At 42.0% G+C, this 12,611-nt stretch overlaps 1 protein-coding gene across 12 annotated transcripts in view; it reads left to right on the top strand.

The window, feature by feature from the left end:
• Positions 1 to 12,611, top strand: part of LOC129185846 (receptor-type tyrosine-protein phosphatase gamma-like) — a 453,526-nt gene that overhangs the window by 77,684 nt on the left and 363,231 nt on the right. The window lies entirely within an intron of this gene.

Consider the following 12,611-nt stretch of genomic DNA (forward strand, 5'->3'; position numbering starts at 1 on the left):
ATGGGTGCTTGGCATTGCGACTTCTTTTGGAACATTTAATAGCCAAGGTTTTAATCTCCGTAATGCATCTTTCCTTTCATCTATGCTGACAATTCACTTTGTTCCAGCATACAAAATGTAAGTTGCTTAGTTTCTTATTCACTCCCACAGTTCAACTGAACAGATGGTAATTGTGGACGGGAAGGTTTTTCATGCTGATGCAAAAATGTGTTAATCTATTCATTGTCCTAAATGATGCAGGGCAAAGTCATGTCTGTATGCATTATGTTTAAAGTTTTTGCTTCAAGGCTCAGCCTCTTATTAAATGCAAATTACTTTTCAGCCACTGTGATAAAATTCAAAGTGACAACAGAACACACACGCACACATACCTACTTACCGTATATTGTTTATATAAAATAGGGGTGTCACGAGATTTTGCGAGATTTAAATCTGATGATATTTTTCACTTAGAGAAAAGTTGTTTCGCAAAAACAGGGCAGCCAGAAGCCAATCAGTGCTTTACGCACACTATAAACCTTGCAATCCAACCTGTACTCTGTGTTCCCAGCGCCACTCATTTGCTTGCAACATGTGGCTGCTGTTTTTCCATTGGAGTTCAACAGCTGTCGCGGTGTTAATGTCTAGGCACAGGTGTCGGCAAACTGCAGCTTTGTAGCCGCAAGCGGTACGTCAGCCTCCTTGTTGTAGCTCCCTTCACAGTGCTCAGATATTTTATTAACACCCAAGTGGGGAAAATGCATATTTTTGAAAAGCGGTAAAAATATCCAATCTGATTCAGTGAATGGCTGAGTTCTGACTAGTGATGGGATGAGCGCAAGGAAGAAAGGAGGAGCTGGTGTTTGCCTGCCTGCATTCGATGAGAGATGACAGAGACGTCTTTTTCCCCCCACATTAAGATGAATATATCCACCCCAAAGAGAAATATATCAGAAGGAAATAGAGTTTTTAATTCTCCACAGACATACTTTTTTTTGTCTGCGCTGCCGACAATGGCGCCTTACTTGTATGCTTGATACAAGGCGAGAAATCAGCAAACAACAAAAAACGTTGAAAGACATTTTCAAAACAAGCTCATTTTCAAAACAAGCTCTCAACATTTTCTGAAAAGTAGCAATTTATTTCAAAGTAGACCTACTTGTGTAACAGTGGTCATCCCTGCAGTCCAACCCTGCACACAAGGGAAGCGAACCAGCGACCACATAAGTCCACCGATTGTTCCAAATTTAACATAAATGATCAAAAGCAATACAGAATGGTGGTTGATGCAATACTGTAAGTTGTATCGAGGGCATATCAATTATATAGAAATGGTGTAGATCGAAATCTCCCCTCGCTTTTGGTGAATGGTAAAAACATATCAGACTTTAAACTAACCAACTTTATTACACGACATACATTTAACAAAGCATTTTGTTCTTTTTTGTCCCCTTGAAATTCAATTCTATTTTTCCTTCTAGAAAGGAAACTGAACATCTAAGATCCAAATTCTACAAATTTCCCATTACACCAAAAGCCAAAGAGATTCATTTTAAGGTTCTCAATGCAATATACCCTTCTGCTCATTTTCTATGTAAACTTTTTGGCTTTGAATGCTAATAATTGCTGATTCTGTAACCAGTTTGTTGAAACTACAGAGCACATATTCTATGACTGTAAGTACCGTACACTAATGCCTTTTGGTTATCTAAACATATTCATATTCCAGACTTTAAATTGGAAAATGTTATGCATGGTTTCATTGTAAAAAAAAAAAACTCTATTGTTGTTTTGAGGAAGTTTTTTGTAAACAAAAATAGATTCCTAAAGACTACACCAAATTTGAATGCCTTCCACAAAGACCTGTGCCTCTTCTTTTCTTCACTGAAACACATGAAAAGAAAGACTGCTGTGAAACTCCTCAAGATGGTAGAGGACTTTAGACTCATGGAAACCACCTAGCGTTGTCTCATACAATTGAAATTAGAATTAGCTGAGCATAAAAAAAAAACAGTGCAGAATAAAAATAATGCACAAATTTGCTGTTCAACATTCACACAATATTTTTCCATATAAAGGCTGATAGTGGCCCATGATATCAGTCATGACCCAGGACTCCAAATTGCCTCCAGAGAAGTCAAGGTGTACCTGGATAGCGTATCAGTGGACCAGCTGCCGTTTCCCATGACTTGATGGCAGACAGTGAAAAGCCTGCAGGACAATCATGTCCATGTGAATATGAAATGTCACATGTAAAGACAGTGAATTATTAGGAGGAATGAAAGTGCACGGCAGAGCAGCAGATGCTTTGTGTCTCCAGTATTCTGCAGAGCGACATCTGTTTTGATCGTTTCAGATTCACTGACCTTCAAGGCTGCTTAAAGAGGAGATAGAGACCCCATTTTTCTTTCCTTGCCCCTCAAATTGTAGAAAATTCAATCAATGGGCTTGTTTTTTTTCCTCCTTTCCTTTTTTGGGAGAAGGTGATGGGAATAAATCAGTCAGTCCAACCAAATTACACCTACACTTCTGTTGTTTACATTACACATGATCTTGGATACATCATTCTGACTCATTTCAAAGCCCCCCCTCCCCCCTGCTTTGAAATACTATGAAACTGATAATATCTATCTGTACTGTATAAACTCAACTTGAAACTGAAACCAGCAAAATGCAACAAAATGGAGAAGCAGTGAAGAACACAAGCATATTCAGGAGCCAAATTGCATGCTGAGTATGACAAATTCAGACATGTTGGCAGGTCTGCACTAATATTGAAAGGGGGGAGGGACACCCTACTGTTTGAGAAGCGCTGGTTTAGAAGTAGAGCACATAGGCGAACTTGTACATCCAAAATGTGCGAAGCGTAGCAACCATTCACACATTGTCTCAAACTTAAAGGCAATTTAAAGTCTCCCATTAATTTCCTTTTATTCAATGAGAAGGTTTCTCCAAGTGTTGACGTGGTAGTTGGTGTGTTTGGACTGTGGGAGGAAGGAAGTAACCGGTGAAAGACAATCGAAGCACAAGTAGAACACAGAAGTTCAATTCACATTTAAACACAACCTTCTTGTTGCGAGGCCACTGTGCTCACCAATTCAGTGAAATGACAGCAGTGAAATACACGTTTGCTTCAACTTTCAACACCTTCAATGCAAAATAGGGATGGGATTTAATATATCTATATAATATTACATTTTCCTTGATTTCTTCTTTCCATTGATAACATTGTAGTACATTAAGAACAAACATGCTTTACAATGCAGAATGATATTTTTTTGTTTAAATCAATTGACGAAAAAAAAACAACTTGCAAATGGTTCCACCATCTTGGGACTCATTAGGCGCTGACCTTGGCTGCAGTGGCATCACTGACAGGCTTTCTTACACAATCAGGTGTCCAAAAAACAAATGGCAGCAAAACGTGGTGGAGGGTAAATGAGGGTGATGACTCATGACAGCTTTCACAGAGGTGTGCATTAACAGCTCCTGTCCTAGCGGAGGTGTCGCTTTCACGGCATTGTTTTTAGTCCCATGGCAGCATGACCTTGTCCTTGCTGAGCACTAGCTATTAATTAACCAAGCATGTGTGTGCTCATGGGTGGTGGGGTTCTATTGGATGGGATGGTTGGAGGCTGTGAGTGGCATCCTTTTGCTGCCAGCCTGCAAGCCTCATGCAATCAGTGAGGTGGGGATGAAGGTGCTTTGAAGGCCAAATGTGTTTTTGTGGACATTTTGGCATGAACTAGACATTAAACAACGATACTGTATATTTTGCAGGCATTCTTTGTGTGCTTCTCAGTCTACCCTGGATGCATTTGCCTCCTAGTGTTTCTGCCTCATAGATGATGATCAGTCCTGTTGAGCTTCACAGAATGTGTGTGTTTGTGTGTGTGTGTGTGTGTGTGTGTGATGGTCGTGTCTTTCATTGCCCTTGGCCAATGCTCCAGAAAACATGAAGTCATGCTGGGTGGAGAGAAATCTCTGCATTGCTATGATCGACGTCCAGCCATGCACGAAAGCCTACCATCCCTCTCTTTTGCTCCACAAACCCATTGTTCACGCATAACTCACTATTGTGATTACAGCGCTACTTCAATTTTCGTTATTGATCCGTTCCAAAGGGTCCATTGAAAAATGAATTTCTTCATTGCTTCACTCTATCACATTTTATTCAAAATATTCCATTCCATTCCATTTTCCTCCGCTTATCCGGGTCCGGGTCGCGGGGGCAGCAGTCTCAGTAGGGAAGCCCAGACTTCCCGGTCCCCGACCACCTCCTCCAGCTCCACCGGGAGGACACCGAGGCGTTCCCAGGCCAGCTGTGAGACATAATCCCTCCAGCGTGTCCTAGGTCTTCCCCGGGGCCTTCTCCCGGCTGGGCATGCCCAAAACACCTCACCAGGGAGGCGTCCGGGAGGCATCCGGACTAGATGCCCGAGCCACCTCAGCTGGCTCCTCTCGATGTGAAGGAGCAGCGGCTCTACTCTGAGCTCCTCTCGGATAACCGAGCTCCTCACCCTGTCTCTTAGGGTGAGTCCCGCTACCCTACGAAGAAAACTCATTTCAGCCGCTTGTATCCGCGATCTCGTTCTTTCGGTCATGACCCAAAGCTCATGACCATAGGTGAGGGTGGGAACATAGATCGATCGGTAAATTGAGAGCTTTGCCTTCCGGCTCAACTCTCTCTTCACCACGACGGTCCGGTACAGCGACCGCATTACTGCAGACGCTGCGCCGATCCGCCTATCGACCTCACGCTCCAACCTTCCCTCACTCGTGAACAAGACCCCGAGATACTTGAACTCCTCCACCTGGGGCAGGACCTCATTCCCAACCCGGAGGGAGCAATCCACCCTTTTCCGACTGAGAACCATGGCCTCGGATTTGGAGGTGCTGAGTCTCATCCCAGAAGCTTCACACTCAGATGCAAACCGTCCCAGTAAACGCTGCAGGTCACAGCTCGATGAGGCCATCAGGACCACATCGTCTGCAAATAGCAGAGATGAGATCCTAGTGCCCCCGAACTGGACTCCCTCGACACCTTGGCTGCGCCTAGAAATTCTGTCCATGAAAATTATGAACAGAATCGGTGACAAAGGGCAGCCTTGGCGGAGGCCAACGTTCACCGGAAACAGGCTTGACTTACTACTGGCAATGCGAACCAGGCTCCTGCTCCGGTTGTACAAGGACTGAATGGCACGTAGTAGCACGCCACCAATCCCATACTCCCGGAGCACCCCCCACAGGACACAGCGAGGGACACGGTCGAATGCCTTTTCCAGGTCCACAAAGCACATGTAGACCGGTTGGGCAAACTCCCAAGTACCCTCCAGGACCCTTGCAAGGGTGTAGAGCTGGTCCAGTGTTCCGCGACCAGGACGAAAACCACATTGCACCTCCTGTAGCCGAGGTTCGATTAACGGTCGTACCCTTCTCTCCAGCACCCTGGAATAGACTTTCCCAGGGAGGGAAAGTCTATTATTTAATAAATCATGCTGTTTTGTGGTTGAATGTGGACTATTATTAGTAAAAAATAAATAAATAAATCCATATTTAAGCAAATTTTATGTTTTTTATGGGGCTAAGTGAAGCATTTTCAACCATAAAAATGATTAAATGAAGTCAAATAGAAATATAAGCCATTCAGAAGATGCATTTCATGATATTGTGGTGATATGTACTATTGTACACTCACTCGGTGTCAGCCATGTCACTGCAATGTTGTGTGAGACAAACAAGCACCAGACTTGATCGCCAGAGCAACAGGCTTTTATTGCAGATTTGAATGATCTCACAACAGGCACAATAATCCCTAACACGAGCAGCCAAGCTAAAACTCAACTCTGAAGCCATGACGTCACCCACTGGAACACATTTACAGCAACACATACGAGCACAAGTGTTACTTATGTATTAAATGTTTTATTTTCTCTTACTATGTCAACTTTATTGGGTAATACTGTCACAAGAAGAGACGATACATGAGATTGTGTCCATGAGCTCAGACGAGCTCACAAACCAATGCAGATGGTCCAGCTGGTCTGGGGCTTCTTGTCCAGTTTTATTTTGGGTAGGTGGAAAAAAGTGCCTATCGCTGCAGGTTTTGTTAGCTAACAATTCTTCGTTCGTTGTGATGCAGTGTCTTGGAGCAATGTTCTCCTTGCCGTACAAACGAAGCCTTTCCATCGATGGTAACTTTTTTTCTGTCGGCATGGCTTGGGAAGCTCCACATTTCCACCATTTACACATTTACCTCATGCCGGTGTAAGGACGTGCTACAAAGTTTCACTCTCTCTTCTTGCTGGCTCAGCTTCTAAAACCTGTAGCTCATCCTCCATACAGTATACACTCCAAATCAAAATCATCTTAAGACCACTTGAAAAATTGCTAGAATTTGCATTTTGCACATTTGGATCTTGATGAGGTTTTAAATAGAGCTGCATTATCCCAAAACGGGGGAGTGAGACAAAAAGCATTTTGAAAAATGAATTTATTGAAAACAACAATTAAACTGAAACAAGCTGTTTATCAGCTGATCAAAAGTTTAAGACCACAGGCTATAAAAGCCTAAATCTGCTCAAAATTGTCAATTTCTGTCAGGCATTCACACTGTCATGCCCTCCTGATGGCTAAAGCTAAGAAGCTTTCTTTTTTTGAACGTGGTCGGATTGTCAAGCTGCATAAGCAAGGCCTCTCGCAGCGTGCCATTGCTGCTGAGGTTGGGTGCAGTAAATCAGTCATTCTACATTTTTTTGAAAGATCCTGAGCTTTATGGAACAAAAAAGTCAAGTGGTAGACCCAAAAAAAATCACACCTGCGCTGAGTCGGAGGATCCAATTGGCTGTCCATCAAGACACAGGGCGGTCTTCCACCCAAATTAAGGCCCTTACTGGTGCCGATTGCAGCACAATAACCATCAGACGGCATCTGCGGGAAAAGGGTTTAAAAAACAAATTCAGGAGACCTCGTCTTGTTCAACGCCACAAAACTGCCCGTTTAGACTTCGCCAGGGAGCATCAAACATGGGGCATTGAAAGGTGGAAACACATTTTATTCTCTGATGTAACCTTGACGGTCCAGATGGCTTCCAACATTACTGGCATGACAAGGAGATCCCACCTGAGATGTTTTTTACACGGCACAGTGGAGGGGGGTCCATCATGATTTGGGGTGCTTTTTCATTCAGTGGAACACTGGAGCTTCAGGTGGTGCAGGGTTGTCAAACGGCGCCTGCTTACGTGCAGATTTGCAGTGGGCATCCATTGTCGCTCTCTCTGACTCCCCCTTCTTGTTTTTGCATATTGTAGCTCTACTTAAAAGCTAATTAAGATCCAAATGTGCAAAATGCAAATTCTACCAATTTCTGAACTGGTCTTAGGATTTCGATAAGGAGTGTATTCTGGCTCAAAAAGATGAGGTTCTTTTGTCCAAAAGCAGTCATCTGCGGCGGCTCTCACAAAGTCTGCCATGATTCGTAGTAGCAAACAGACTATTGTTTGACACGCTATTGTTGCTGCCTGAAGTAGCGCTAGATGTGAAATCAACGCTCACAGAAAGAAGTTCTGGTAATGTTGCAAATGATCAAAATACAGCAAAATACTGTCGGTATTGCATGTTATCATCAATGTACCTGCCACAGCATGTATATAGAACGTTTTTTAGAGGTGTGTCCCATGACCTGCACTGTTAGCTCCCTCATGCTAACTGTTTTTGATGGTAACGGTTGCCGACCTCTGGCTTTGTGTGAACATTGTTCACATTTATTTTCCTTGACTCAAGGTAACATCAGTTATGAAAAGTAAGACTTTTGTTGCTGTGTTTGCAGTTATAGCAAATATGATACTATAATAGCATTCTAGTAATTATAGTAAATATAGTTACATTTGGTGGTGTGCACACACATCTAATAAGCAATTGGTAATTTGTGTAAAAATAACTATTAAATTGAACTCCATACTGTATTATGTAGGATTGACCACCTAAAACCTAGCCTTTGGACATTGAAATGATAGCAAAAAAAAGTTGTATAAAAGTTGTTTTATCTATTATTTCTTTTTTTTTTCATGTTCCTCATGGTAGGACAGCACAGATAAAAAATGGCAAACATTTATTTCTAGGCACAAATTCCTTTATAGTTGAAAAATCAGCGGTCAATGTCCACACAATTCAGTCTTGACTATTTGTTTTGAAGATGAAGATTTGCACAGGCATAAGTGCGTTTATACAAAAAGGTTAAAGTCGCCAAAGACGACCTTTTAATCTGCATTGAGTCTTGGTACAACTCCCTGAGGGAGTGTCTGGGAGAAAATGAACTAGCTTGATACATATTCAATTTAACTACATGGACATGTTCTGTGTACACCGTGGAGGTACTAAAACTAGTCATATACAGCACTTTTTTGTTTCTACCAGAATATGAATCCCTTTTTGTCACACCTGTTATGAGTGCATGCAAATAATGTAGTATGTAAATCAGATGATGATGTCATTTAGCTGCTTTGCTCTTCTTATTCTGGGACTTTTTTGGGCGAAACAGGAAAAAAAAGTCATCACCCGAGTAGTTGGAAAGATGTTCTTGAACCATTTGGAGTAGAGACATGATGTTGGGCTCCTTTGAAAGCTAAGAGTCTGAACTTTTCTCAGTAACAGACAGATTCAGTCGAAGTGCTATTGTCACTGACAAATATAAACAAGAAGGTTTTTGCTGCTGAAAACATTGGGTTTTGTAAGGATCAGCCATTGATTCTTCTTTTGACTGTGTTGAGACGTGGGGACTTTGGGCAAGTGTGGTCTGGAATGGAATAATGTTCACTATATGGAAGGATAGTTCTGGTAGTAAATGTGGGTAAACAAATCCATTCATTTCATTGGTTACACAGCTAAACAGTGGTAACGTGCATGCAGGTGAGCCAACATAAGACATGGAGTTAAATCCAAATGATTGTAATTGGACATATTAGGCCGCCAGTGGACAGCAATCATATGCATAGAATGAAATTATTCACGTTGTGCTACATTTCAACCACAGTAGAAAACATTGTTAAAAGATCCAGCTGGTCTTTCTGTGCCTGAAAATGACGTTTTGAGAGCAAGACAGTAAAACTCAGAGCAGTGGCTCCTTCACTTTTATAAGTGGCAATAGCAGCACAGCCTGTCCGCTGCAACGGGGCAATACACCCCCTTATAGCAGCCTCTCTGCTGATGTCATACATTTTGCTACGTCTGGAGAATAAAACAAAATAAGCTGCAGGGCTGAAGACTCAGTATATTTCACCACTGACATTTTAGGTTTTTATCTACTTTGATCCACTCTCTGTCGGAACTCAAGGTCGCTGATTTGCTACTTAAATATTGTAATGTAGGTCGATTTAGTGTCAGATTGTGAAGTTATCGGTGTTGGTATCAGCTTGGGAAAAATATTGTGCATCCCTAAAAATAATCGTTCAGGTAATGGATACAGCGATAGCAGCTTTGTACAGCTTTAGGTGTTTGTATCACACCCGCACACATGCACGCACGCGGCCTAGCCGGCTGTATTGCAATCACTCCTCCAGTTACATTTGACAAACTTTCATAAAGGAAAGCAAAGACTCCACCATAATCCACAAAGTCAAAATAGACATGTAATTTCATGAACGGTATTCTTAAATGACTTGTGTTGTGATCTGCAGTTGACGTTTGCTAAATACAAGGCAGAAGAGTCTTGATCGTCACAATGATTGTTCTGTCGTGCTCGTGTTTTGTTGTTGTTGTTGTTTTTACTGTTATTTATTATTTATTATTACAATGATTATTATATAAAATATGAGATGGAATGCAGGAAGTGAACAACATGTACTATACTAGATGTGGAATGGATGGGGGGGTAGGATTAAATAAGCTTTGCTTCTTCCTTCTCCTGTTGGACATGTGGAATTGTGAAAGGATGATTCATGAGATGTATTCCATTGTAACCTTCATGTTCAAATAAACCAAACCAAACCAAACCAAACCAAACCAAGCTGGCCAACACGTTGGACTTTGAGCCTCTTCTTCCCTGTTTCCACTATGAGTTCCTGTTTGGAACTCTTACTTTGTAGTTTCATTTCCTGTTTTGCTCTGTTAGCGCCGCCCTTTCTGTTCAGATCACTTTCACTTTCAGTGCGTCTGAGTGTTATAATTAGCGTGCTATTTAAGTTCAGGTGAATCTTCACGTTTGGGAGACGTTTGCGTGAAGTTTGCTGTTTTGTAACTTTATTACCATTTTTTTTGCATTCCGGTAAGCAGCAGTCACCTAGCCAGTCATGTGTGATTGACTCGCTGGAAGCTCCACCTTCTTCCTTCAATGAAAACTTTATCAGGATGCGGCAGGTGTAAACAAAACCATTATTGTTTACACTTGCCCATCCTGAACTAACTCAACATGCTAGCTTAGCATATAGTGACACTGGCCCTATCCAGAAAATATGTAACATGAACTAAGAGTTCTTGAGTGGGGTGCCCACCACAGTATAATGCTAGGGGAAACTTTGATTCATTTAACCCAGGGAAGTCCAAAGTGCAGCACAGGGGGCGTTTGCAGCCTGCGGCTGTTTTTTACACTTAGACTTAGACAGACTTTATTGATCCACAAAGGAAATTGCCTGGTTACAGTAGCTCGATTGTAGAAGAAAGGGACCAACACTCAATAACACACGATAAGATGCAATGCAACATGAATAAAATATAATAAAATAAAATAAATTCAAGATTTGCATTTTTACAAATAGTTTGTAAAAATATAGTAAGTACAAGTAAATTTACAATTTATACAAGGGAGGGCAGACACTACAGCGCAGTCGTGTTGTGAATGATCTTTTAGAGACAGGTGCTGAAGTCCTGTGGCGTTTACTGTGAGAACAGAACTGGAGGAGTCTGTTGGAGATTGAGCTCCACTGCCCCTCTATTGTCCAAAGAGTGGGTGGGTGGGGTTGTCCATGACGGAGAGCAGTTTGCCCAGTGTCCTCCTGTCTCTCACTGTTAAAAACGCCTCCAACTGAGTACCAATAACTTGTTCGGTTTTCCGGATCAGTTTGTCCATCCGGTTCATGTCCTTTTTGCTGGTGCTGCTCCCCCAACAAACCACAGCCAAGTACAGGGCACTGGCAACCACGGACTGGTGGAAGAGCTCCAGCAGCTTTCTGCACACAATGAAGGACGTAAGCTTCCTCAGGAAGTATAGTCTGGTCATGCCCTTCTTGCAGACAGCATTGCTGTTGTCCTTCCAGTCCAGTCTGCAGGTCACGTGGACGCCCAAGTGCTTCTAGTGGTCCACTACTGCCACCTCCCACTGCAAGTGCTTTTGTTATTGTTCCGCGGCACATTGCAAAAATAGAATTTAAGGAAAGCTAAACAAAGAAAAAACAGCAAAAATTGAAAAATCTGCAGTAATTTTACAACATCCGTCCTCTGCTGCTTATCCTCGCTAGGGTCACGGGTATGCTGCAGCCTATCCAAGCTGACTTCGGGCGAGAGGCGGGTTATAATTTTACAACAATAAAGTCGAAATATTAAGAGAAAAAATTTGTCATTAATGGGAAAAATAAATTTTACAAGAATAGTGTTGTAATATTATGAGGAAAATACAGTAATTTATAGTAGCATAAAGCTGAAATATAAAAAAACAGATTTTTTAAAGTCATAATTATATGAGAAACAAACAAAACAACAAATATATAGATATACAATATTATGATTGTTTAAGAAGAAGGGTTAGCATGTTGGCCACACAGTCAGAAGATCGGGAAGACTTGGGTTCCAATCTGTGCTGGGCTTCTCTGTGTGGCGTTTGCATGTTCTCCCTGTGTGTGGGTTTTCTCCGGGTACAAACAAACAACATAACAAATTAAACAAACAAAAAAAGTCTGAATTAACCCTTTAAAGTTGCTGTCAGCCTTGTTTACCCAGAGGATGCTTGCGTTGGAACGTGATGCATCTAGGTCATTGTCGCCTTCTTCATGCTTTAAGCTACACCTGACGTAACACACGCACACCTTGTCACCTCGTTGTCCGCTAATGGTTGTGATTTGGCTAAGTTTAGCTACTGATTTATAGCAATCGTTGAATGTATAGCCTCTCATAAAAACAGCATACATGTAAATTGTTGAACGGCTCTCTGAGACCGCTTTTGTGTGTGTGTGTGGGTGTGTGTGTGTGTGGACATATACATGAGGAAGGTGACCAATCGTCTTGTTCAGGCCGAGCGACAATTTACGCCAATTTTTATGCAGTTTAACTCATAATTCTGAAAAATATAGACATTTTTTGTTCACCCTGTTCTCTTAAACCACTATTAGTAACATGCTAGCCATTGGTAGTGCTCTTATATTTTTTGGTTTGGTTGTATTTTGGGGTCGCACGGTGGCCTAGTGGCTAGCATGTTGGCCACACAGTCAGGAGATTGGGGTTCAAATCTCTGTTGGGCACCTCTGTGTGGAATTTGCATGTTCTCCCCGTGCGTGTGTGGGTTTTCTCCGGGTACTCCGGTTTCCTCCCACATTCCAAAAACATGCATGTTAGGTTATTTGGAGACTCTAAATTGTCCATAGGTATGAACGTGAGTGTGAATGGTTGTTTGTCTATATGTGCCCTGTGATTGGCTGGCGACCAGT

The sequence above is a fragment of the Dunckerocampus dactyliophorus genome, chromosome 8, assembly GCF_027744805.1.
Source record: "Dunckerocampus dactyliophorus isolate RoL2022-P2 chromosome 8, RoL_Ddac_1.1, whole genome shotgun sequence".
Classification (NCBI taxonomy): Eukaryota; Metazoa; Chordata; class Actinopteri; order Syngnathiformes; family Syngnathidae; genus Dunckerocampus; species Dunckerocampus dactyliophorus.